The 24,033-nt window shown below is 35.6% G+C and overlaps 1 long non-coding RNA gene across 1 annotated transcript; it reads right to left on the minus strand.

The window, feature by feature from the left end:
* Nucleotides 1-6,527: 6,527 nt before the first annotated feature.
* On the minus strand, nucleotides 6,528-6,824 carry LOC123317503. Its single transcript, XR_006538175.1, has 2 exons — nucleotides 6,664-6,824; nucleotides 6,528-6,607 (listed from the first exon to the last, which is right to left on the minus strand). It is a non-coding gene; the product is annotated as an uncharacterized LOC123317503 (long non-coding RNA).
* Between the last annotated feature and the right edge of the window lie 17,209 nt (nucleotides 6,825-24,033).

A 24,033-nucleotide genomic window follows, 5' to 3' on the forward strand; every position in this document is an offset into this window, starting at 1 on the left:
CACAAAAAAAAAGAGAAAATACAGAAAAAATACAAGTAGGTACATCCATGAGACCGCTCTTATACTCAATCAATATTTCGGTACTATTTCTATACCATATCACTCCGGATCCTTGTCTTCTGTCCCTTGATAGTCGCAAATACCTCACCATTGAAACTCCAAACATTTTTCGAAGAGTACTTCTTGACAGCCTTCCTCATAATATCCAAATTATACTTAGTCAAATCTTCCTTGATCACGACGCCACTGGATTTTAGAAGTTTTCTCTTCTCCATGATTTTCTGCTTATCTCTATAATTACAGAATCTGACCAGTATTGCGCGTGGTTTTTTGTTATCGATATCATCGTCTTGCGATGTTTGTTGTCCGCTTTTTTGTCGACCCACACGGAAACATGATTCAGTATTTGTTGTTAAATTAATTCTCACCTTCAACGTCTTATTGAACAAATTTGGACTAATTCCTCTGCATTCTCTCCTTCGCATTCTTCAATACCAAAAATACGAATGCAGTTCTTTCTCCGGTTTTGATCTAACGATTCCATTCTGTTTTTGAGTAGTTCGTTTTGTTGTTGCAGAAAGGTTATTTTCTTTTCATAATGTTCGAGTTTCTCCTGCTGTTTAGCTATTACTTCATCTAATCTCTCGTTTAGGTGCTCAGATACATATTTCACCAATGATTCCATGAAACTCTGGTCTTGTAAAATTGACTGCATAGCTTCTTTCATGACCTTTTGGATCTCCTTCTGTGTTGAGGTCATTTTTCCTAATTGCGAATCAGGTAATGTAGGTTTATAATATGGATATATACCAATAATGAGGATGGTATGAAATCTTTCTTGTTATTTAGCGGAGCTCACGAAAACACGTCTATTCGCTTCGACTAAACATATGCAAAAAAAAAATTAAGTGAGTGATTTCTACTACCGCCGTTTACCCGCTCGTATTTACATGTCCTATATGCGTGTAAACGGCGGTAGTAGAATTCACTCACTTAATATAGGACATACATCTATGTACGTGGGGCTTCTATGAGGCGCCGTTTGGGCCAAAAGTGTTTCAACGAATTATTTATTTTTTTAGTCCAAATATACATATATCCTCACCCAGAATAGTAAATATCACCTACATTGACAAATATATCAACTAGAATAATTTATATATTTCGAAACATACTTTTGACCCAAACGGCGTGAAATCCAAATATATTATAATTTGAACTATTTTATGTCGCCAGGAGATGGCGCAGCCTATGCGAGTTTCAAGAAAATAGATCATTCGGCAACCCTGTCAGACGAGGTCAGTAGTAAGGAAAGTGGCTTATAGATAGCACTAGCAGCGGTACTGTTATCGTTATGCAGATAGCTAATAGCTCTTCTACAACACAGATTACATCTGTGCATCTGTGTTCTACAAAGAGTAACAGTTGGGGTGCACCCCATCACCGTTGTGATGAAAGCACTTATTTAAAACGCCGAAAGCGTAGCGTACTGGAAACGGGAGGTTTCCCTTTCTAGTAGACTATTTTGGAATTTCGAAACGAGTACTTTACTATTTCAATTTCCGTAAAGCAAGCTCAAATACAAAACAAATTCAAAATTCATGTTTTTTGTGATGTTAACAATAATTTTGGCGGGGTAATCATTATTTTTCAGGATGCATCTTATTTTATTCAAGTTAGTTGTTTGAAATTCATCTGATGACAACAACAAACTTGAATGAAATAAGATGCATCTTGAAAAATAGGTCGGCATTGTTTTAAGAAGTGGTTTTTGTTCTATAAACTTGACCTTTTTCCTGTCAAACAACTGAAAAATATCAATTTCCTCATCACTGATTGTTTTTCGAGCTTCAGGAGTGCACATTAATTGTCTATGACGGTATAGTGTTCTCCTAGATACCTACACTAAAAATACGATAAAAGTCCTGAACCTCTCGAAAACATATTTTTTCTTGATTTATATCGTACCTAGGACGAAACCATTTCTTTGCACATAACGTACATATAAATTGTGATCTGATTCATTTAATTTCGATTCTATGTGTTGGTAAAGATTCCATAATTCCTTATAAATAGGGATCGAAATATCATTCAGGACATTATCTGTAGCTGCCCCGATAAAAATATTGAAAATTCGACAATAATTTTCAATTTTTTGGTGCTGCAAATTCAATATATCTATTTCTCCGCTATAGATGCGAGATTTGACAAATATTGATAGCAATCAATCACTTCCCTGAAAAAATCATCCATCGATACAATATTAGACATTATTATTATTATTATCATCTGAAAATGATGCTGAAAATCACTCAAAACAATCTCAGGGACAGAGACAACTTCTTGCCTTGAGTTTGTCTGTGCTTGAGAGGGTGCGAAATAAACAACGCTCTAGAATTTACGCGCATGAATATGTTTTGTATTCGAGCTATTGAAAGTATAGTTTGCTTTACAGAAATTGAAATAGTAAAGTACTCGTTTCGAAATTCCAAAATAGCCTTCTAAAAATGGAAACCTTCCGTTTCTAGTACGCTACGCTTTCGGCGTTTTAAATAAGTGCTTTTATCACCGTTTGGGGCGCAGCCCAACTGTTACTCTTTGTAGAAGAGCTATTAGCTATCTGCATAACGATAACAGTACCGGTGCTAGTGCTATCTATAAGCCACTTTCCGTACTACTGACCTCGTTTGACAGGGTTGCCGAATGATCTATTTTCTTGAAACTCGCATAGGCTGCGCCATCTCCTGGCGACATGAAATAGTTCAAATTATAATATATTTGGATTACACGCCGTTTGGGTCAAAAGTATGTCTTAAAATATATAAATTATTCCAGTTGATATATTTGTCAATGTAGGTGATATTTACTATTCTAGGTGAGGATATATGTATATTTGGACTAAAAAAATAAATAATTCGTTGAAACAGTTTTGGCCCAAACGGCGCCTCATAGGCTTCGATCTGAAGTGCGATAACCTGATGAATAATTCTAACTCGATACCTCCAACCGTTTATCCGCGGGTATTCACATCGCCTACATATATTGGGTGAATTCTCATCTCGCCGTTTAACCGCTAGTATCAACATCGTCTATATTAAGTGAGCAAATTCTACTCACGCCGTTTACCCGTGCGTATGTACAGCTTCTATATTAAGTGATTGAATTCTACTCCCACCGTTTATCCGTGGGTATTTACATCGCCTATGTTGAGTGAATTCTAATCTCGTCATTTAACTGCTGGTATTAACATCGTCAATATTGAGTTAGTGAACTCAATATAGGCGATGTGAATACCTACGGATAAACGGTGGGAGTAGAATTCACTCACTTAATATAGAAGTTGAGAATCGTGGCTATATTGGACTATGTATACTGGTAAAAGGGGGAATTAAGCCCAGTTGAATTTTGTCGACGTTTCGGACATTTATTGTGTGATCACATACAAAACAATTGGGTTGTCCTTAATCATGACTAGAAAGCAGCAGATGTTAAAAACAAATCTTACTTATGGATATAAACATAAATACCTAATTCATTTGAATTATTTGAAATTAAAAACATATATATGATCGTCAACCCGTTTCGATCATCAACAAAACTTGCTGTAGTTATGATAGAAATTTAAAAACACTAAAAATATCTTTCTTCTCTAACATCCAAAACATATTAATAACTACACATTGAACGATATTGGCACACGTCAACTGAAGATAGATGACTGACAATTATTGATCGTGTTCAAAAACATTTTACACATCTAATTATACTTACTTATTATATTTACAGTGTGAACAATCGTTAAATAACATTTTCAACTCGCAACTTAATCCTTAAGTAGGTACATATCTCACACAATCAAAGAGTCAAATAATTTTGGACATACACATATAAAGTGAAGGACAACTATAGTCGGTGGCTAATAAATTGGGTAAATGGTGACAAGTGTTAATTATTGCAGGAGGCTCAACAACAGTGTTCTTACCTTTTGTTCTTTTATTTGTTTATAAGGATGTTGTAAATTCTACTTAAATTTTGGGTATCAGTTCTTTTATTAATAGTATCATTGGCTTTTATATGTATCATTTCACTGATAGTACGTTTTCTGTAATTAGTTTCAGAATCTTCGATGGTGACCTCTTTGAAATTGAATATATGACCGGTATTGATGTGATGTTCGACTAAAGCCGTCTTATTGTCGTCATCTTTCGACGAATGTGTGTTGCAACTGTATATATGCTGTTTAATTCTATTAGAGAGAAGCTGTTTGGTTTGACCTATATATGAACTATTGCAACCTGAACATGGTATCTTATATATAACGTTGGATTGTTTTTCTATAGGGAGTGGATCTTTAAGTTTAGTATAGAAGTTGTTCAGAGTGTTTTTGTTATAGCAGGCTAAGATGCAATTATGTTTCTTTGTTATGGTATTAATTCTTTCCGTGAGACCTCTTAAGTATGGAAAACTGCAATAAACTTTACTAGATTCTTCATTCTCATTCGTACTAATCGTGGACTTGGGGCGAGATTGCAGGTGTTGGTTGATCAACCTTCTAAACTAGCAGGATAGTTATTAAGCCTCAATATAGAAGTGATCTTGTTGTGAATGTCTAGGTGGAATATAGGGTCACTTAGTGTGAAAGCCCTATATATTAAATTTTTAGCTGTTCCTAACCTTTGGGTAGAGAATGTTGAGAATGGTGATTAATGACCCTATTCGAACTTGTAGGTTTAGTATACCATTTTGTAATCAATGATCCATCTTGCTGTTTTGTAATAATTAAGTCCAGAAATGGAATACTGTTATTTACTGATTTTTCAATTGTGAATTGCAGTCTTCTATCATAGCTATTGAATGCCTGTAATACAAACTCAGTTTTGTCTTCCGGAACTGCCATAATAGTGTCATCAACGTACAGTTTTAGCAACGGAATTCTGAAAGGAAATTTATTTACCGTCTTATTAATCAAAGTGAACATTGCTAAATTCACCAGAATTGGACTTGCCGGGTTACCCATCGCTGTGCCATCGAGCTGTATATAAAATTCACCATTGAATGTAAAATAACTCGACTCAAAAAGATGAGTGATTAAACCAAGTATCACTTCACGACGAAATTCTGTATATGCTTGGATGAAACTCCAGTTTTCTTTGATGATCTGGATAATTAAATCAACGGGTACACTCGTGAACAGAGATACTACATCTAGCGATATTAGTACGTAATTATCCGGCAACCTTATATCACCAAGTTCTCCAACAAGTTCATAAGAATTTTTAATATTGTAGTGATATGTACTGATGACAGGTTCGAAAATTTTGTTGATCAATTTAGCCACTTTGTAGGTAGGTGAATTTATACATGATACTATCGGTCTGAAAGCCATATTTTCCTTATGAGTTTTACACAAGGCATAAAGTCTTGGGGGGACGGAGTTATGAATTTTGTAATATTTACCCTGTGTTTCAGACATGTTTCCGGACTTCACGAGTTGATCTATAAGTTTATTTGATTTTATTTGTATTGAATTCGTAGGGTCTTTCTTGATCATTTTGTAAGTTGATGTATTACTTAACAATTTATTGACTTCATATATGTAAGTATCTTTTTTTATTATTGTTGTTGAACCACCTTTGTCGGATCGACTTATCATAATGTGCGGGTTATCTCGTAAAAACTTTTTCAGCTCAATGCAAAACTGGTTAATTTTCGGCAACTTAGTATTATGGTTAGTTTTGTTGAGATATTTGCTAATTTCACCTACAAGTTCTTGACGTAAATTATCCTTCATCTCATCATTTCCCGTAGTTGATTGGACAATGATCTCGGTATCTTTAATTAGAGATGGTATCATCGAGAACTTGTTGGGCGGATCAATACTGAACTTCGGTGACAAACTTAACACTAATTGCACATTTTCTGGAATCTGAACATCTGTATAATTGTAGATACAATCAGGTCTATTTGTTATTTCATCTTTTTTAAATTTTGTTGTTAGGCTCTTTATTTTATTTTGGTTATTAATTTTAATTCTATTGAATACAATCTCGAATTTTTCATTAACAAAGATAAGAATATTATTCATCAGGTTTGAAGGGAGGGAGTTAATTAGGTCATTTTCCAATTTCACAATATTGTTAGTAATATCTCTAACCTTCTCATTTCCATCCTGAGTAAGGAACGTTTTAAGTTAGTTAAGATGTTCTCCACTTTGTTACCATAGGGATGTTTTTCCGATATTAAATTGGTGATATTCTCCAGACTATGAACTATGTGGTTTGGAAAAACTTGAAGAGATTTACACTGTAGGAGGAAGATTCTTCTATTCTTCATATTCGCAAGTTTGTTTCTATATTTCAACAGTTGACTTAGGTTCGCATGAGCTGCATGGCCAAACTGCCTACCGATGTACCTTAGAAGAGCCCGAGAATTCCAATTAGTGGGATGATTCATGTCCATTCTTGATAATATTGAATTTGAGAATCGTGGCTATATTGGACTATGTATACTGGTAAAAGGGGGAATTAAGCCCAGTTGAATTTTGTCGACGTTTCGGACATTTATTGTTTGATCACATACAAAACAATTGGGTTGTCCTTAATCATGACTAGAAAGCAGCAGATGTTAAAAACAAATCTTACTTATGGATATAAACATAAATACCTAATTCATTTGAATTATTTGAAATTAAAAACATATATATGATCGTCAACCCGTTTCGATCATCAACAAAACTTGCTGTAGTTATGATGGAAATTTAAAAACACTAAAAATATCTTTCCTCTCTAACATTCAAAACATATTAATAACTACACATTGAACGATATTGGCACACGTCAACTGAAGATAGATGACTGACAATTATTGATCGTGTTCAAAACCATTTTACACATCTAATTATACTTACTTATTATATTTACAGTGTGAACAATCGATAACATTTTCAACGCGCAACTTAATCCTTAAGTACATATCTCACACAATCAAAGTGTCAAATAATTTTGGACATACACATATAAAGTGAAGGACAACTATAGTCGGTGGCTAATAAATTGGGTAAATGGTGACAAGTGTTAATTATTGCAGGAGGCTCAATGGTCATTAATTACCATTCTCAACATTCTCTCAACCAAAGGTTAGGAACAGCTAAAAATTTAATATATAGGGCTTTCACACTAAGCGACCCTATATTCCACCTAGACTTTCACAACAAGATCACTTCTATATTGAGGCTTAATAACTATCCTGCTAGTTTAATTAGAAGGTTGATCAACCAACACCTGCAATCTCGCCCCAAGTCCACGATTAGTACGAATGAGAATGAAGAATCTAGTAAAGTTTATTGCAGTTTTCCATACTTAAGAGGTCTCACGGAAAGAATTAATACCATAACAAAGAAACATAATTGCATCTTAGCCTGCTATAACAAAAACACTCTGAACAACTTCTATACTAAACTTAAAGATCCACTCCCTATAGAAAAACAATCCAACGTTATATATAAGATACCATGTTCAGGTTGCAATAGTTCATATATAGGTCAAACCAAACAGCTTCTCTCTAATAGAATTAAACAGCATATATACAGTTGCAACACACATTCGTCGAAAGATGACGACAATAAGACGGCTTTAGTCGAACATCACATCAATACCGGTCATATATTCAATTTCAAAGAGGTCACCATCGAAGATTCTGAAACTAATTACAGAAAACGTACTATCAGTGAAATGATACATATAAAAGCCAATGATACTATTAATAAAAGAACTGATACCCAAAATTTAAGTAGAATTTACAACATCCTTATAAACAAATATAAGAACAAAAGGTAAGAACACTGTTGTTGAGCCTCCTGCAATAATTAACACTTGTCACCATTTACCCAATTTATTAGCCACCGACTATAGTTGTCCCTCACTTTATATGTGTCTGTCCAAAATTATTTGACTCTTTGATTGTGTGAGATATGTACTTAAGGATTAAGTTGCGCGTTGAAAATGTTATTTAACGATTGTTCACACTGTAAATATAATAAGTAAGTATAATTAGATGTGTAAAATGTTTTTAAACACGATCAATAATTGTCAGTCCTCTATCTTCAGTTGACGTGTGCCAATATCGTTCAATGTGTAGTTATTAATATGTTTTGGATGTTAGAGAGGAAAGATATTTTTAGTGTTTTTAAATTTCCATCATAACTACAGCAAGTTTTGTTGATGATCGAAACGGGTTGACGATCATATATATGTTTCTGATTTCAAATAATTCAAATGAATTAGGTATTTATGTTTATATCCATGAGTAAGATTTGTTTTTAACATCTGCTGCTTTCTAGTCATGATATTAAGGACAACCCAATTGTTTTGTATGTGATCAAACAATAAATGTCCGAAACGTCGACAAAATTCAACTGGGCTTAATTCCCCCTTTTACCAGTATACATAGTCCAATATAGCCACGATTCTCAACTTCTATATTAAGTGAGTGAATTCTACTCCCACCGTTTATCCGTAGGTATTCACATCGCCTATATTGAGTGAATTCTAATCTCGCCGTCGTATACCCGCGCGATTTTAAATCGTCTATCAGAGGGCATCGCTTGTAATTTTTTGGACGAGGCACTAGTCATCATCTAACCGGCCTGTGACATCAATCCCACGAGGAAACTGCACACAACCTCTCATCTCCCCACGACCAAGGAACTCTCCCAACCTCCGGAAAGGCTCCCAGCATGAGCCGAGTAGATGTTTAAAGTCGCGTCCACACTATACCGAACGACATCATTCGACCTATACGGGGCGACACATTCGGTTCGCTACGTTCGATTCGACACGGCGTCCAGACTGGTTTTGCAGTGTAGACGTCTCGAATAATGAACAACGGTTCGACTCAGGTGTTTTCGAGCACTGAAAGTGTAGGAGTTGGATTTTGGAGAACAAAATGAATGATTATCCTTTTTTGGCAGCAGCTATTGCAGTAATAATCGCAGTTGCAGGATGTCAGCGACGCCCATGTCCTCGTAGATTTTGGGCGAGACCCATGTAGTATCAAGAAATGTCGAGAGAAATAGTTTTTCTTCGTTTTATTTATTTATTTATACAGAAATACATCCAACAGACCGAGAGCCAATTACAGGTGTATACAATAATACAAAAAAATTACAAATAATACATCGACGATGATGAAGCAGACAAAAAATAAGGAAGTCTTAGAAACAAAACAAAACAAAAATTACCAACGCGTGGTTCAAGGATTTCCAGAAATGGAGATAATGAAAGAAAAAATGTCAACATTCCTTAGATTAATGAAGAATGATCACGCCTAAACGGGGAGGCAATGAATAAAATAATGCGGATAAATTCAGATGCATACCACCTGATGATATGAATATCGACAAGTGTTACGATCTGAATTGAACTAGCCAATTCGCCATCGTCCCTAGATTGTTATAACATTGTTGTTAGCGGACAGAAAAAGTGATGTTAGGAATTAGGTACCTCAGTATGAAATGTTGTGTGTGATCTGGAAGCTAAACGAGGAACACTGAATTGCAGTGACGAGAGCAGAGCCATTGATTATATCTGAATCGTGTACGATTTTATAATCATTTCACGGACCTTTCTAAGCGAAGCGAACTCAAACTCATTCAAAAGGGATTCATAACTGTGGTTTCTATCTGGATAAAAACCACAGTTAATGGTGAATATGGGGATCATGGAGGAACATGGAGGATCTTCTCCTTGATGAAGTCAACGAGCTCAACTTAGAGTATAGGAACGGCTCACAATGGTGTTAGCAAACCCTCCAAATTAAAGTTTTTTTTTCAAATAGGTGTTCTGGACATTGCAGATCAGCAGAGAGGTATCGAACGATTTTGACTATAAAAAATTATTTCAGGGCGATGTTGTACTTGGTAGTTTATTAATTCATTGGAATTTAGACCACTAATTCTTCAAAGATCAACTTCATCAAGGTGTCATCTGATCTGAATCCCATCCGACACGTCCACACTATGAATTTTGACTTCATTCGATTCGACTTTCTTTGAGCGGGACCGCGCTGATTCGGGTTGGAAGCGACATGATTCGATTCGACTTTTGGATGATTCGATTCGATTCGACACACTCAGACTCTTTCGACTTTTCCGCTCGACTCAGGTCGAATGATGTCGTTCGGCATAGTGTGGACGCGACTTAAGCCAAACGCCCATTGATTCAGAAGCCAGTCCACGGCACGAGCATGGCAGGGTTGCTAGGCCCCGCCGCCCATTAATTCGTGGACTGTGCAGCACGAGATCGGGCCCAGAATCAACTGGGCCTGCTCAAAAATTGGCGGGTCCGAAGAAGTGATTACCCCATGGAAGAGAGGAGAAGAGGAGCCGCGCACAGGCCCCAAGAGCGACCAAGTGACGCGCATTTCGTGGCGTTCTTCCCACGTCCTACTCCAGATGGAGATGAAGGATCGCGCGACCGGCACGAGGTAGTGCCTGGGCGACGCCTGGCAAGCCAGACGCCGGCTCCTCCGCGGATAGAAGACGGACTTGCATCTCGCGGACGTTGCAGCCTTCATTGCAAAATATAAAATAATAAATACAAAGAAATAAATACAATTAGGAGATTTCTCCTCACAGGTTAAAAAAAAAGTGCATCGGCTCATGGACCGACACGATAAAAACATGCACTACTCTGCACATTAGAAAAATGGAAATTTCACGCCACAATTTTCAAAAAAAACTATTTACAAGGCTGTTCGACTGCCCAGATCCATTCCGAGTGTGTGATCCGTTTGCTCGAATACACAACGCCCACAATCGCCGGACCTCCCCCAGGACCCCGGGGTATTTACATCGCCTATATTGAGTGAATTCTTATCTCGTCGTTTAACCGCTGATATTAACATCGTTTATATTAAGTTAGTGAATTCTACTCAAGTCGTAAACCCGCGCGTATTCACATCTTCTATATTAAGTGACTGAAATCTACTACCACCGTTTATCCGCGGGTATTCACATCGCCTATATAGAGTGAATTCTCATCTCGCCGTTTAACCGGTAGTATTAACATCGTCTATATTGAGTTAGTGAATTCTACTCATGTCGTTTAACCGCGCGTATTTACATCGTCTATATTAAGTAAGCGAATTTTACTCACGCCTTTTACCCGCGCGTATTTAGATATTTCATATATTGGGTGAGTGAAATCTACTCCCACCGTTTATCCGCAGGTATTCACATCGCCTATATTGAGTGAATTCTAATCTCGCCGTTTAATCGCTGGTATTAACATCGTCTATATAAAGTTAGTCGTTTACCCGCGCGTATTTACATCGTCTATATACAGTGAGTGAATCACTGAGAGAACGAAATAGTGAAATTACAGTGAAAATCTTGGGTTATTTGTGACCAACGATAATCACTGGAATTTCACAAGGAATATTCTGAAACGAAAACCTTGTAAAATCACAGAAAATATAAATCACAAGTTGGTTGTGATTTCACGTTAAATTTTTTCTAATGATTTTTCTAGAAACTAAACCTGTGAATACTCATTGTGAAATCACAATAGAATTTTATGGTATCAACTGTAAAATTACATTTATCCTGTGAATTCGCAAAGGATTATTACAGAAATAAATTTTGAAATTGAAAAATTTTGTAAAATTACAGATTCATTGTGGAATCACCTCTCGTTCTCGCGAAAATACGTCGTGAAATTTAGCATCAATTAGACCGTAAAATACTATAATGTTGTGAATAAACAGAGCAGATTCATAGAATTTAATTGTGAATTTCAAGTATTTGTTAAAATTCCAGAATTCATTGTAGAAATACCCCACACCCTTTTAAAATTACTTCGTGAAATAACCATGAAAAGTACTGGATAATTGTCTTTATTTTGTTATTGATCAAAGTAGTTGTACAGAATTAAATTGTGAATTTCAAAAATTCAACTAAATTTGGCACAATCACTGCCTAAAATATACACTGCAATATGGAAAAAAAACATTAAATTAATTAAAAATATCAACTACAACATAAAATATAGTCATCAATATGGAAAACAAAAAATTTGAAACATTATATCAGTTAAAAAACAACTAAAACATGAAATTAATATAATCTTCAATATAAAAAACAATATGAAACATTACATCAAACAAAAACAACAACCACAAATATCTAAAATGATACACATTTTTTTCGAAATATAAAAAAAAATCAACATAATTGTGAAGCATTCAACTATGAAATATCAGCTTCTGAAAATATTGATATAAGTATGCGCTTATTTAGCGGTTCATATCATAAGAGTATAAAATTAAAATTCAAAAACAAAGTATACCTAGTCTTTTTCCATCAAAAAAGGCACAATCTTCTGGAATAGATAAATTTATGAATTTGTTTTCTATACCTAAAACTTGCTTTCGTCGTGCTTGACTTACTTCCAGAATCCGGATGAATGTTGAAATCCATCCTTCGGAACATCTCCATAGATTAAATTGAGGGCCTCCCTGAATACATAGGTTGTAAACACATATCGTTTTTCCATAAAGAATTCGTATCGGTGGTTTATTCCTGAAAAAAAAATGAAATAAGTAGGAATCCAATAAGCAATATTTCGATACAGAATAATTGAATAATAAGTTGTATGCATGCGGCGTTCAATTTTTTCATTAGTATCTGCCAAAGGAAAACCACAAATCGAAAAAATAAACATCGCTTTCAAAAAATGTGAACTACATATCTACTTACCAGTATATATTTCTTTTGTCACACACTTGAAACTTTCAAGGAACTTAGAAGGCAGAAATACTTGCAACTTGAAAGAACTAAATCATATTAAACAAAAAACTGAACCATGTATAACTCTACGCACTTCCGAGTTCTTGAAGACACAGTGGATCATTCCAGAATGAATTGGGTAATGGGGTAAGTTAGTGAGTATCTACGATAGGATATGGGATTGGGCAACGAGCAGGTGCCAGTTGCAGGAAAGGTTTTGATTGGCCACGGAATGAATCTAGAAGCAGTTAAAAGTTGTGATTTTACAATTGCATTATGAAATTCCATTGAAGCTGTGAATTCGGATCCAGCCGAGCGACGTCACGTACCGCAAAGGTGGAAAATGACTTGATATTTGCAATCATATTGTAATATTACGTTCAAGCTATGAATGTGTTCAACACATTTTTAAAATAGATATTTTACAGAAATACCAGGACTTACGAGTTTTTTCAGCAGTAGGTACCTACTCAAAATATTTTCTGACCAAGTGACAGAATTTGTTTTTCGATTATGGTTGAGGAGGAATGCAGGAACCTATAATCTCCTACATATATGAATTATACAAAGAATAGAATAAAATATATTTTATTTATATCTTCAGAAATGTATTCATATAAAGAACAAGTCGAGAAAAAAATTTCTACAAAAAACGTCATTGTGGACTGTCTCAATGCGATGAATAAATTGGACAAAAAGTCATCTGTATGGACTATATGTACTGATGGATCAAAATTAGAAAGAGGTACAGGCATTGGGGTGTGTGGACACAGATCAATATAGGGCAGCAGTCCAAAATGAGGAGGGGAGGAAGCAATAAAAAAATCCTGTACACACACTCCTAGACATGCACAGAATAGTTATAACAACAACAAAAATCGTCTTTCCTTCACCGATCTACACCCGAAAGCTCCTGGAGCTGCCACTAGATGAAGTTCTGAAAAGTCAGCTTCAGATGAGACTCTGCGTGGATCGTAAAAAGAACAGCACAATTTTGGCCTTCGTAAGATCATCAGTTGTTTATAAAATTTCAAGCGGCATCTATTTTTTTATTCTGTTTTCATATTCGAGCGAAATATTTTGATCATAAAAAATTTCAACAATTTCACGTAAGAGTTTTCTCTTGCTGTAGACATGTAAATAAAAAGTGTTCGATCCTTGAAAGAAATTGTGCCGCGATATCATGTTGTACAATTATATTTTTTCGTGGTAATTTCACAACCGCCTCAATAACACATTGTATAAGCACATTTGTGAAGTAATTTTAAAATTAAAAGGGTTCTGCATTGTAATTCTACAACACAACATTTTTTTCTTCGCAAATTCACAAGAAAAATTCTCAAATCACAATAACTTTGTGAAATAACGTTGTGAAATCACATTTTCATGTGATAATTCACAAAATTATTGTGATTTAAAAAAAATTTAGATCACAATAATGTTGTGAAATAACCGTTTCATGTTGAAATTCGCAAATTTATTGTAATATTGCATTGCAGTTGTAATTTTTCAGGTGAATATTACAACACTTGTGATATCACAGAGAATTAACACATATTTTCTGTGAATTTCATATTCACTGTAAATATACATGATAGTTTTACATTTTTCATGATATTTCGCAACACCCTTGTAGAAACATCCAGATATTAGTTGTGAAAAAAATAATCCAACTGTGTAACTGTAACCTGTCCAGCTAATATGTGGGTAATTTCACATTGTAACCTCAAGATTTTTCTCAGTGATTCTACTCATTTACATCTTCTATATTAAGTGAGTGAATTCTACTCCCACCGTTTATCCGTGGGTATTTACATCGCCTATGTTGTGTGAATTCTAATCTCGTCGTTTAACCGCTAGTATTAACATCGTCTATATTAAGTTAGTGAATTCTACTCAAGTCGTAAACCCACGCGTATTCACATCTTCGATATTAAGTGAGTGAATTCTACTCACGCCGTTTACCCTCGCGAATTAACATCGCCTATATTGAGTGAATTCTAATCTCGCCGTTTAACCGATGGTATTTACATCGTCTATATACCGTGAGTGAATTCTACCCACGCCGATTACCGTCGCGAATTTACATCGCCTATTTTGAGTGAATTCTATTCTCGTCGTTTGACCGCTGGTCTTAACATCGTCTATATTGAGTTAGTGAATTCTACTCATGTTGTTTACCCGCGCGTATTTACATCGTTTATATTGAGTGAGCGAATTTTACTCACGCCTTTTACCCGCGCGTATTTAGATCTTCTATATTGAGTGAGTGAAATCTACTCCCACCGTTCGTCCGCGGGTATTCACATCACCAATGTTTAGTAAATTCTAATTCTAATCTTGTTTACAGCTGGTATTAACATCGTCTATATTGAGTTAGTGGATTCTACTCAAGTCGTTTACCCGCGCGTATTTACATCGTCTATATACATTGAGTTAATTCTACTCACGCCGTTTAGCCGCGCGTATGTACATCTTCTATATTAAGTGAGTGAATTCTTATCTCGCCGTTTAACCGCTGTTATTAACAACGTCTACATTTAGTTAGTGAATTCTACTCAAGTCGTTTACCTGCGCGTATTCACATCGTGAGCGAGTTTAACTCACGCCTTTTACCCGCGCGTATTCAGATCTTCTATATTAAGTGAGTGAAATCTACTCCCACCGTTTATCCGCGGGTATAACACCTTTTTTTCCTCTCCAGTTTTGCCCGATGGTGTTCTGAGCGTCATCAGAAACTCAAACAACAAAGCTAGTTGCGCGAGAGATGTAATTTCAATGAGAGCCTTAAAGGCGATAGCTCTTCAGATCTTAGAGCATCTTGCCCAGCTCATCAATGTTTCAATAACATTCTTCTGTTCTTAAGACGGCTTTATCCCCATTTATAAAAAGAAAAATGCAATTGACGATGTAGCTAATTATCGTCCGATATCTATATTGAGCTCTTTGGCGAAGGTGATGGAGAGGCTAGTGTATGAAAGGATGATGAATTACCTCAATAAGTTCTCAACAATAACATGTTGGCAGTATGGATTTCGAGTTGGTAGGTCAACTGAGACCGCGGCATGTCAACTTGTAGACTATGTACATGGCTGCCTGGATAGTGGACTTTTTGTGGCAGGGTTGTTTTTCGACGAATCTCGGGCGTTCGATTGTCTGAATTTTGAATTCATCCTGGAAAAACTATACCATCTAGGATTCAGGGAAATTTTTCTCGAATGGGTTAAAAGTTATCTTGCGGATAGAAAAATGTTTGTTTACAGAAATCAAAAAAGTTCTAAAGATTATCCTATTGAAATGGGTATACCACAGGGATCTGTGTTGGGGCCACTTTTGTTTATTTTATTTGTAAATGATTTACCGGACTCTATTAAAATTTATTTCATTATCCTGTTTGATTTTAGAATCTTATTGTTTGCGGACGACACGTTCATCTCTATAACAGCATCAAGCTTACGGGAACTAAAGAGTAGATGCGAGATGTTGGTAGAGTATTTTTCGTACTGGTGCCGGAAAAATTCTCTGATACTAAACGTTCATAAGACAAATCTAGTTCACTTTCAGATACGCGAATCTGTTGAAAAGTTGGTTCTTGATCTTGAGTGTGTGAAGTTTTTGGGCCTGAAGGTTGACAAAAATTTAAATTAACAGAGTCATACCGAGTCTGTCTGCAAAAAGCTCCGCAGTGCCTTTTTTGCACTGAAACGTTCAAAAAATATATTTCCGCCAGGTGTGTTGATTAGTATTTATTACTCAATGGCATTCTCACATATGAATTACAACGTCATTCTATGGAAAGGGTCAGCAGGCGGTAGGGAGGTTTTTATTGCTCAGAAGAGAATAGTTCGACTGATCTTCGGTCTCAAACCCCCAGGAGTCCTGCAAGCCAATGTTTTTGTAATTTTTAGAATATTAGAAGTATAGTTTTACTCTTTCTGCTTAAATACACTTAATTTTGATTAATTCAGCACCTTTAATTAGGTTGCGGCTACAACCGTCATGGCGCCAGCGGACTCTAGACACTATGTAATAGAACGAAGTTGGTTACAACAGCAAAAATTTAAAAACGTAAATGACAGGTTTAATGACTGAAATAAGCAATTTTTTGTGAGCAACAAAGTACTTTTGGGAGTTTTACACGAAATGTTAGTTCATGATCAAACAAAAATAAATAAATGACAAATAAATTTATTATAATTTTATAAGTATTATACATTATTTTCGGTATGCCATGTTTCAAAGCATGGTGCAGGACACAGTGCAGGTTTTGATATGCAATTCTTGCAGCAATATGATGTTTCCTTCCTTACTACCTGTTTATAACATTGTTTACAACGCTGAAAATATGTTTTTCGCTGATAATTTTCAGGAGGAGAAATTTTCTCAGGAAAATGCTGTGTTCCATTGTTGTTGATTTCATTGGTTTGGATTCGTGCACGTTTAAATTGAACCAAAGACCTTCCATCCTGTTTATAATCTATGCCAGTTAGAGATCGTATAATTGCTTCCCTGAATTCTATAAACTTCATTTGAGAACCTGTCTTTTCTTTAAAGATGTAGTAAGAATTCCACACTGCTACATCCAGTAGATGAAAGATTATCTTTTTATACCATCTAATTGTTTTTCGTGGACAGGAATAATAGGACATCATCTGATCTGCTCTGTCGACACCTGACATATTCTGATTATAATTCACTATTTCAATTGGTTGTCGACGGTTAGCTGTGTTTATCATACTTGGGTGGTAAGCTGTTGTTAGACATAGCACATCCCGTTTATCTTTCCATTTGGACACGTATGTCTGATTTTGGCGTCGCCATACATGTTCTCCTTTTCTGAGCTTACGACCTGTTATTTCTTGCGGCAGACCCTTCCTATTTACACGAAGAGTTCCTGTCACATGTGTCTTTTTGCTCAGTAATTTGTTAGCCAATGGTACACTGTTGTAATAGTTATCCATGAACAAATGATGCCCTTTGTTTAAATATGACTGCATCAATCGCATCACAAGACTTTCAATAGTTGTCATGTTTTCTTCGTTTTCTCGATGGCCTTTGTATATTTCTATGTTCAAAACATAACCTTGGGCAGAACAAAGTTCGTACAATTTAATTCCGTATTTTGCCTTTTTGCCTTTCATGTACGTGCGAAAAGAAAGCCTTCCTCGAAATAATAACAAAGATTCGTCTAATGATAATGCCTCATTTGGTGCAAATGCATTCGCAAACTTTTTTATGAGCAAATCAAGAAATATTTTTATTTTCCTCAAACGGTCGTTTGAATTTTCTTCTTCTACACAAAAGCATCTCAATATTTGCTCAAACCTCATTCCAGACATTTGTGAAAGAAAAGCTGGGTGGTAATGTAATGCATCAATGGAAAAGAGTTTTCTAATACTGGAGAATTTTAGCTGGGACTGAAGCAAACACAAACCCAAAAACTTTCTCATTTCAATCGTATCAGTATTTTTGAAATTTGCCTTCCTACTATGCCTTGTATGTGGCCGTGTTTGATTGCAAAGTTTTAGGCCGTAATCATTCGTAGATTTTATAATCATTTCCATTACTTGGTCATCCCAAATTTTTTCAAAAACCTTTTTCGTCTATATCCAAAAGAATCCCAGCCGCATCTGCATCAAAAGAAAAGTTTCTTATAGGTGTTGTATTGATATGCCATGTCTCATCATTTTCTGGTTCTTCTGGTGCTTCATATTCCTCATCTGTAGTTGATTCATTTTCTTCATCTGCATCAAAAGAAAAGTTTCTTATAGGTGTTGTATTGATATGCCCTGTCTCATCATTTTCTGGTTTTTCTGGTGCTTCATATTCCTCATCTGTAGTTGATTCATTTTCTTCACTACCCGAACTGTTATTTTCAGCACAGTCAGCATCAGGTTCAGATTCCCTGTTGCTTGACCCACTACCTGTTTCCTCGAAAAGCTTCAGCAGCCTAGCCTGTTCTTTTTCCCAACTGGCCATTTTCTATAAATATTGAATAAAACATTCAATTTTATTTTATATTATTATTTATTGTATATTATTTATACATTTATTATTTACTTTATTGTTTTTATATTTCAAATGTAATATCATAAAAAACAAAAAGTAAACAGTATAACTATAAATATCGCTAAATGAATCAAAAAATGCTAAATTTAAATTTTTTTATTTCTATTTAAAGTGTAAAATCAATCATAAACAAATACTTACCAGTATAAACAAAAAATATCGTTAAATGTATCAATAGCAACTGTAAATTGAAGAGAAAACAAGATCGCACTACTCCGTTCACAACCACGTGCATACTCAATGTGTTAACCTTGCATACTAAATTTTTTTTCGAAAACATGACACTAGGCTTCTACTTGTACGCTGGTAAATGCACATTTGTGCTGCTACAGCCGCAGTGTCTAAAAACGACCGTTTCGTATTGGACGGATATTGCCGTCATGTCACATAGTGAACTTGAACTTGACGGCTATAGACGCAACTGTCCGTCAACGTGTTAAGATCTTTATTACATATTCACAACAATACTCAGTCTCTCATGAAATGCTCTCAATATCATGAATATAATACAAGGCCTAAGAACACTATCTCAATCTCTGTGCACAGAACATCAAAATTTGAGAATTCACCTATGTAAAGTATAATTAAACTTTATAACAATCTGCCAAATAGGCTAAAAAATTTAGAATACTATAGATTCAAGAGGGAACTCAAGGAGCTTCTGCTGGAGAAATGTTTCTACAGCAAAAGTGAATTTTTGAGCTCTGTTATTGAATGAAATATATTGTTTTCTTCTCTTTTGGTTGTAAAATGACTTGTCCTATACATGAACCACGTCACAAAGAATTAAATAAAATTATTATTATTATGACTTTAGCCTTGCGGCTTTCACACTCCTCTCGAGAGGAAAATTCACTTATCCCAGATATCTCAGATATCAAAAGGATTAAGCTCTGTTGGAGCCCTTTCCAGGTTTTTGAGCTCGTGGTGGTGGTCGGGTTCGGGTCTCTCCTCGGCTCCCTGCTGTAGGTTGGATTCCTGCTCCACCCGCACTTCCTGTCGGAGCAGAAGGTGTTCCTCTGAATTTCCCATGTACTTGCGTACAGTTCTCGCCGTTCCCAGCAGTACCGCCTTCTGCATGTCTCTATAGATATTTTCGTCCAGTTGAAGTTTCCTCAAGTTCACAAGTAGTTTTTTCGGTATCGGGCCAGTAGATGATATGACAATAGGGATGGTCTTGACATCCTTCAGCTTCCACTGTCTCCTGGTTTGCTCCTCGAGATCTCTGTACTTTGAAATTTTTTCAGTGTGCCTATCTAGAAGATTGTTATTATTTGGAATCGACACATCGATGAATACTGCTCTGTCCTCATCCTTATTGAGCAATATGAGGTCTGGTTTATTGTGGGTTATTTTCCGGTCTGTGAGAACCGTGCGATCCCAGTATAGCTTGTGATGTTCATTTTCCAATACAGCATCCGGATGGTAATTGTAATGAGGAACCTTTTTCGAACTCAGAAGTTGGTGTTTTAGTGCCAATTCTTGATGAAGGTTATTTTACTCCCGGCAAATATCTAGAAATATTTTTTTTTTGTCTAATTAGTTTATAATTTCAGGAAAAGGGTTGAGTCATAATCCCCCATTGAATTTAGTTTTTTGTCTTCAGTATTGGCCGATTTTGAATTTAACCCTTTTCTATAAAGTTCTCGGATGTCGGGATCTTGGTTCTTGCCATAATTGTTTTTCTTTTTTTTCATTATTTTGATCCTTGCCAAGGATGAACTCTAAGAATTGAACTAATTTTTTTTTCTTTTCTTTACAAAATAACAATTTTGGGTGGGGGGTATGTTCGATATTGAGTCGAAATGCGGATTTCTTTATTCATGCGGTTGGTGCATTTTCGGACTGACCCGGTAGATTGATGTCAGATGATAATTTGAGAGGAATTTTCACATATTGAAATCCTATTTTAATTCCTTTCACGTTTCCATCCCCTCCAGATTTTTCCAATCACTTGGTTTTCCGCATCGATGTCGCACGTTCCCGGTCTTACCGCAATTTAAAATGGTTGAAAAATTCGCTTTTCCGCATAAACGTTTTGATTAAACTAGTTAATAAGTTGGTGCATAGCTGAGAGAAAAAAGACTCATCGCTAGTTAAAGGTGAAGGTGAAGGTTGGAGATACCACAAGGCTAGAAATTGGTGTGAAGAAAAGGCAAGGAAACCACGGTGAGTCCTTCTTCCTTTTTTTCGAACTTTCCTTTATTTTTTTTGTTGTTCCTAGTTGAAATTCCTCTCAGATAATTCAAGTCTTATTCGCATTGTTAATATCATTTTATTGTTTATTCACAATCTTATGTGGCGGAGGAGCCCAAATAACTCATCAAGTAATATACAGTCCACTTTAAAACAACTTGAATAAAGAAGTTTGGATTGATCCGTTACATGATTAGTTCGTCAAGATATCATTGAGTTCAGTTCGAAGTATCGGTGCTCCGTGGTCTTTTCGTGTTTTTGCTGGTATTTCTCGGCGTAAAATTCTGAACTTTAGTTCATTGTGTTCGTAAAAGTTCACGCTTTCGAACTATAACAGTTTCTTTTCGAAAGATAAAAGTTTTTCAACTTCAAATCATCAATTCAAAACATCTAAATTGTAAACATGCCGGCTATCTGCTTATCATGCCAAACAACTGTAGGCAGAAATAAACCTGGTGTTCGATGTTTTGCATGTACGAATGAATCACATTTGAATTGTGCTGGAATCACACCGGAAATAAGTAAGACTTTCAACGAAATATCAGGTATGAAATGGGTAAGTCAGATTTGTTCTTCTGGTGATATTCCAGTCAATAATATAGAAAAGAAGCTCGACAAGATTATGTCGGACTTGACTAAGATTACTAACCAGCAGCTTGAATTTATGAAATCGCTGAATTTTTATGGCGAGAAAATAGAGGACTTCGAGTCGAAACTTAAAACTTTTGATGGTCTGATGTCAAGGTGTGATAGAAATGATTTGGAGGTGTCTTCCTTGAGGGGTGAGAATGTCAAGATGAGGGATGAGATCAACAAGCTTCAACAAACATTGAGATCTAAAAGCTTGGACGTTGTGGTTGTACCCGAAAAAAAAATGAAAATGTTCTGACAATTGTTGAGAATATTGCTTCTGAACTTAATATATCTAATGTGAAAAATTACATGGAGAACGCCTACAGAGTGCACAGTATGCCGAAGAGTGCGGAGAGATGCAGGCCTGTTGTTGTTGATTTCAGGAACAAGTCCTGTCGAGATGAATTTCTTAGGGCTTTCAAGATAAAGAGGAACATCAAATCGAGCAATATAGGCTTCGAAGGTACTGATAATATTGTTCCGTATATTCACGAACGTGGCAACGCTGCAGCCCAAACGAACAGCGGCAACGCTGTAATCATCGCAAATGACGAGAAGAGGAAGAAGCGAACGTCATCCGAATGACATGCGGGACGTCAACGCGGCTTCCTAAGACAGAGAGAGACGACAAGAGACATTAAGATTCAATTCATCGAGTTCACGAAGCACGCGGTCGAATACACTTTTCACCCTAATAAAACTGTGTTTCTGTGAATCTAATCTCAAAATAAAATCAAGCAAATTAACGAGTGGTTTAATTACCCCAACATATGGTCCTTCGGAGCCGGATTAAGAACAATTGATGAAGAAGAAATATCATCCAGGCTGTTTTACACCGTTGAAAAGTTCTTCTTTCAAAACAACACGAGGTAAAGGCGAAGCCATTTTGAAGAATTCCACATTGGTCAAGGAAAATTCCATACAAAGCACAATCAGGCAAGTCCTTTATTTCCGTATCCTTTTCTATTAGTTCACGCTTTTATCTACAAGCCTTTTATTATTCACTTAAATCCTAAATCGCCAAATTATGGCTGCCGAGCTTGATGCATTAAAAAGAACTCGTTCTTCTATCAAAGCACAATTAACTAGATTTATCACAGCTTATTGTAAGATTCGTGATGATCCTGATCCTAATATATCTGAATTGGAAAATCGCTTGTTGAAATTAGAACCACTTTTGAACAATTTTAACGATGTTCAACTACAAATTGAACTCTCATCTGAAGCAACGTCTAGTGAAAACCACGAACAAGAAAGAGTAGATTTTGAAAATAAGTTTTTCGATGCAATAGCATCAGCTAAACAGTTTGTCATATCAAAAACGATCGTTAATAAAAGCAGTGATAACATTTCGGTAATATCTGATAACTCTTCAGTGCATTCAAACAATAATCTGAATAATGTTAAACTACCACCTATAACTCTTCCTTCATTCAATGGAAATTATGATCAATGGTTATTTTTTAAAGATACATTTTCAGCCTTGATACATGAAAACACAGATATTCCACTAATAAACAAATTTCATTATCTTCGTTTGTCTTTAAAAGGTGAAGCTTCCAATCTATTAACATCATTAGCGGTTTCTGCTGATAATTATACTATAGCATGGAACATGCTGAACGAAAGATATGAAAACAAACCCATGTTAGTCAAGGGCCACATCAAAGCTCTCTTTGACATTGAAACAATTCCTAAAGAATCCTTCTCGAACTTGCGTAAGCTAGTTGATAACCTCACAACAAACCTAAATGCATTAAAAGTATTAGGTGAACCAGTTGACCAGTGGGATACTATATTAATTCATTTAATCTCTAATAAATTAGATTCAAGATCGAAACGTGATTGGGAATCTAAATATTGTATTCAAAAAAATATCACATTTAAGGTATTTCAAGATTTTCTGAATGAACGTTGCAAGCTTTTAGAAAATTTGAACATTAATGATTTAACTAAAGGTAGCAAAGGTATGCCTCAGAATCAGAAGTTAACAAAATCACTTGTCGCAACTAAAACACAACTATGCAGTTATTGTAAGAAACAGCATCTAATATATAATTGTAAAGAATTCATTTCCCTCGACACCAATAAAAGATATGAAGAAGCCAAACGGTTAAAACTTTGTATCAACTGCTTGAGAGGTAATCATACTACTGACAAATGTAGGTCTATTCCATGTCATAAATGTAAAAAGTATCATAATACCTTACTTCATTTTTCCAATCAATCTCTAGAAAATAGCACAGTTGCAGAAAATCTGCACGCAACTGGAAATAATAAATCTGATCAAGTTTCTGAGAAAACGGATCATTCCAATATTTCGAACGATTCAAATTCTGGTGTTATTAATG

This window comes from Coccinella septempunctata, chromosome 7 (genome assembly GCF_907165205.1).
Source record: "Coccinella septempunctata chromosome 7, icCocSept1.1, whole genome shotgun sequence".
NCBI classification, from domain to species: Eukaryota; Metazoa; Arthropoda; class Insecta; order Coleoptera; family Coccinellidae; genus Coccinella; species Coccinella septempunctata.